The sequence below is a fragment of the Phacochoerus africanus genome, chromosome 1 (assembly GCF_016906955.1).
Source record: "Phacochoerus africanus isolate WHEZ1 chromosome 1, ROS_Pafr_v1, whole genome shotgun sequence".
Classification (NCBI taxonomy): domain Eukaryota; kingdom Metazoa; phylum Chordata; class Mammalia; order Artiodactyla; family Suidae; genus Phacochoerus; species Phacochoerus africanus.
Genome location: NC_062544.1, coordinates 28,478,616 through 28,483,557, shown reverse-complemented (window position 1 = coordinate 28,483,557; position 4,942 = coordinate 28,478,616). Strand labels below are relative to the sequence as shown.

Genomic DNA, 4,942 nt, shown 5'->3' with positions numbered 1-4,942 from the left:
TCACCATAGATTAAAATTGTGATTTCTGGGTTTCTTATAAATGGAATCACATGGTCTTCTTTCTGCTGTATCTGCATTTTTTCAAAGAGCACAATGTTTTTTAGATCAGTCCATGTTGTTGTTTGCATCAATAATTAAAAAAAAATTTTAATGGATTTTATTTTTCTCGAACAGTTTCCTTTTTTGTTTCTTTTTTCCAAATTATTTACTTTTTTGGCCATGGTGTGCAGCAGTTTGATGTGGGATCTCAGTTCCCAGACCAGGGATTGAACCTGGGCCACAGCAGTGAAAGTGCTGAGTTCTAACCACTAGACCAACAGGGAACTTCCTAAAGTAGTTTTAAATTCACAGAAAAGTTGAGTGGAAAGCACAGAGAGTTCCCATTTCCTCCCATCCCCATGCAGGCCCAACTTCCCCCCACCCCCACCCCCGTCAATGTACAGCCCCAGAATAGACATAAGTTACAATGATGAACCTGCAATGACACATCATTATCACTCGAAATTCACTGATCACATTAGCGATCACCATTGGTGTTGCACACGCATGGCTTTGGATAAATAGCTAATGACATCTAGCCACCATCAAAGTCTTACTCCCGTAAAAATCCTATGTTCGGGGAGTTTCTGCTGTGACACAGTGGGTGAAGGATCTGGCCTTCTCTCTGTACTGGCTCAGGTTGCTACGGAGGCATGGGTTCAATCCCCAATGCAGCACAGTGGGTTAAGGATCCTGCGGTGTAGGCTGAAGCTGTGCTTCAGATTCAGTCCCTGGCATCTTACATATGCTGCAGGTGTGGCCACAAAAGAAAACAAAAAACCCTGTGCTCCATCTCTTCATCCCTTCTCCTCCCCTCAACCCTTGGAAACCACTGATCTTTCTCTTATCTCCATAGTTTAACCTTTTCTAAATGTCATTTATGATGATACAATATGCAGATTTTTCAGACTGGCTTCTTTCACTTACTAATATGCCCTAGTTTCTCCCATGTCTTTTCATGGCTAAAAACTCATATCTTTTTAGTGCTGAACAATAGTCCATTGGATGTACCACAGTTTATCTATCCTTTTATCGACTCTGAGACATCTTACTTGCTTCCAAGTTTTGGCACTTATGAATGAATAATTATAAATGTAATTCATAAGTAAATATAATTATGATGAAGCTGCTATACACATTCAAGTGTAGGTTTTGTGGGTATGATTTTTCATACCCACATTTTTTTTTTAAATGACAGCAGGAGAATGATGGCTGGATTGTGTCGTGAGAACATGTTTAGTTTTGTAAGAAGCTGAAAAACTGTCTTCCAAAGTCACTGTAGCCATTGCCTTCCCACGAGAAATGAATGAGCGTTCCTGTTGCTTCATATCCTTGCCAGCATTTGGTATTGTCAGTGTTTTGGATTTTAGCCATTGTAATAGGCATGTATTTTGCATTTTTTTAAATCTGACGTATTGTTGACATACAATATTACAGAAATTATAGGTATTCAATATAGTAATTCACAATAGGTAAAGGTTATACTTCACTTGTAGTTATTATAAAATATTGGCTCTATTCCTTGTGTTGTACAATATAGCCTTGCAGCTTATTTTGGGTATCTTGCTTTACCTGCGATTCCCTCATGGGATATGATGTTGGGAGTATACTTACTTTGCAAGCTATCGATTCAGATCTTTTGCCCATTTAAAAAATCAAGTTGGTTGGTTGGAATTCCCATCGTGGCTCAGTGGTTAACGAATCCGACTGGGAGCCATGAGGTTGTGGGTTTGGTCTCTGGACTTGCTCAGTGGGTTAAAGGATCCAGCGTTGCCATGAGCTGTGGTGTAGGTTGCAGACGTGGCTCGGGTCCCGCGTTGCCGTGGCTCTGGTATAGACCGGCAGCTACAGCTCCGATTCGACCCCTAGCCTGGGAGCCTCCGTATGCCGCAGGAAGCAGCCCTAGAAAACGCAAAAAAAAAAAAAAAATCAGGTTGGTTGGAGTTCCCGTCATAGCGAGGTGGTTAATGAATCCGACTAGGAACCATGAGGTTTCGGGTTCGATCCCTGGCCTCACTCAGTGGGTTAAGGATCTGACGTGGCCGTGAGCTGTGGTGTAGGTCGCAGACACAGCTAGGATCTGGCATTGCTGTGGCTCTGGTGTAGGCCGGTGGCTACAGACCCCTAGCCTGGGAACTTTCATAGGCTGCGGGTGCGGACCTTAAAAAAAAAAAAAAAAAAACCTGGTTGTTTTCTTACTGCTAAGTTTTAAGATTTTTGTATATTTTGGATAATAGTCCTTTATCAGATGCGTTTTTCACGTATTTTTTCCCTCCCAGTCTGTGGCTTTTTTTCTCTTTCTTTGGAATCTGGTGGGTTTTTTGGTGTGAGATAAAACTGTATTACTATATTCCTGTGTTACTTAAGCCACTGTTATGCTTGGCTTTTCTTGCAACTGAACCTAATTCTAACTAATGCATGAAGTCATACTTCTGCTTAAAGCCTTCCAGTGGCCCTCCCATCACACCCAAAATAAAGCCCAGCTCTTTCCGTGGCCTCTGTGGACTTCATTAGTCTGGTCCCTGGCAAAAAAGTTAAGAGCAAGTCCTCTGGGAGTTCCCCTCGTGGCGCAGCGGAAATGAGTCCGACTAGGATCCATGAGCACACAGGTTCCATCCCTGGCCTCGCTCAGGGGGTTGAGGATCTGGCGTTGCCGTGAGCTGTGGTGTAGGTCTGGGATTCAGCTCAGATCCCGCTTTGCTGTGGCTGTGGTGCGGCAGCTGTAGCTCAGATTTGACCCCTAGCTTGGGAAACTCCATATGCTGTGGGTGCGGCCCTAAAAAGACAAAAAAAAAAAAAAAAAAGAGCAAGGCCTCTGGAGCCAGGGTTCAAATTCTCTGACCTTTGGGAAAGTTATTTAACTTTTTGGTGCCTCAGTTTCCTCATCTGTACAATGGATTAATAATAGGACTACTTTATCAAGTTATTCTGAGGGCTAAATGAGTTTCTATGTAACACAGTGTCTGGCACATGACAAGTGCCCCATACATGTTGCTACTGGCATAGCATCTCTTCCCCTGACCCCCGGACTACATCTTTTTTCGTTTTTTTTGTTTGTTTGTTTTTTTGTCTTTTTTGCTATTTCTTGGGCCGCTCCTGCGGCATATGGAGGCTCCCAGGCTAGGGGTCTAATCGGAGCTGTAGCCACCGACCTATGCCAGAGCCATAGCAACGCGGGATCCGAGCTGCGTCTGCAACCTACACCACAGCTCACGGCAACGCCGGATCGTTAACCCACTGAGCAAGGGCAGGGATCGAACGCGCAACCTCATGGTTCCTAGTTGGATTCGTTAACCACTGCGCCACGACAGGAACTCCCTGTTTTTTTTTTTTTTTTTTGTCTTTTTAGGGCCACAACCACAGCATATGGAGGTTCCCAGGCTAGGGGTCAAATCGGAGCTATAGCCACCAGCCTATGCCAGAGCCACAGCTACACCAGATCCGAGCTGCCTCTGTGACCTACCCCACAGCTCACAGCAATGCAGGATCCTCAACCCACTGAGCAAGACCAGGGATCGAACCCGCAACCTTGTGGTTCCTAGTTGGATTTGTTTCCTGGACTGCACATCTTGATTTTCTTTTGTTTCATTTACTAAGTGGGATGTGTTCCATCGTGGAGCCTGTGTACCCTTCCCTCTGCCTGGAACTCCAATCCCACATCCAACACGCACACACACACACTCATGTTCACACACCCACGCATATTCAAATACATATACATATCCACACTTAATACATATGTTTGCACACACAGTCCTACCCATACCTGCTCACACACACGCTCTCCTTTGTGAGGCTGGCTTCTCTGCATCCTCAGAGAAGTCCTGCCTGAAGTGCTTTTCCTCACTGGCCCCTCCCTCCCTTTCTCCACCCCTGGAGCCTTGTTCACTGACTTCAGCCCACCCCCCACAGGAGCCGCCCCCACACCGCCAAGGCTCACTAGGCAAGGACACGCACCAGGCCTAGTTTCCAGGACAGGGTAACAGTGTTTCTTGTTTATTTGTTTGTTTGTTGGTTGGTTTTCTGGTTGCTCCCACAGCCTGTGCAAGTTCCCAGGCCACCAAGGATTGAATCTATACCACAGCAGCAACTCAAGACTCAAGCCACTGCAGTGACAACACCAGTTCCTTAACCTGCTCTGCCGCAAGGGAACTCCAGGGTGACAGTGTTTATTGTTGCTCCCTGCCAACTGTAAGGCCTTGTCGTTGGGCAGGAGCTTTATTGATCTTTTTCTCAGTTGCATCCCAGGCCCTAGATGGTCTGGAACATAGTAGGTGCTCAGAAAAAATATATATTCGCATTTTAGGGCTGCATCCAGGGCAAATGGAGGTTCCCAGGCTAGGAGTCTGATCGGAGCTGTAGCCGCTGGCCTACGCCACAGCCACAGCAATGCCAGATCCAAGCGGCGTCTGTGACCTACACCACAGCTCACAGCAACACGAATCCTTAACCCACTGAATGAGGCCAGAGATCGAATCCGTATCCTCATGGATCCTAGTCCGGTTCTTAACCACTAAGCCACAACAGGAACTCCTATTATTATTATTATTATTTTTAACCGTAGGTACCAAGTGCAAAAAGCAAAAATCTTAGCATTTGCCAAGTGGAGGGGCTGTAGAGAAATCGAGGCAAAGGTATTAAAGATTTGGCACCCCTGCCTTAATTATGAATGTGAGACATAAACAACTAGATCCTACTCTATAACCCAGAGGACTATTCAGCGTCCTGTGATAAACCATAATGGAAACAAATACTTTAAAAAAAGAGTGTGCGTATGTATAACTGAACCGCTGTGTTGTACAGCAAAAATCACACAACATTGTCAATCAACTATACTTCAAGAAAAAAAAAGGAGAGACAATGGAGTAGTGAAAATATACGCTGTGTGTGTGTGTGTGTGTGT

At 45.1% G+C, this 4,942-nt stretch overlaps 1 non-coding gene across 1 annotated transcript; it reads right to left on the bottom strand.

Annotated features, from left to right (window-relative positions):
* Positions 1 to 251: 251 nt before the first annotated feature.
* TRNAE-UUC (transfer RNA glutamic acid (anticodon UUC)) lies at positions 252 to 323 on the bottom strand. Its single transcript has one exon. It is a non-coding gene; the product is annotated as a tRNA-Glu (tRNA).
* Positions 324 to 4,942: the final 4,619 nt, after the last annotated feature.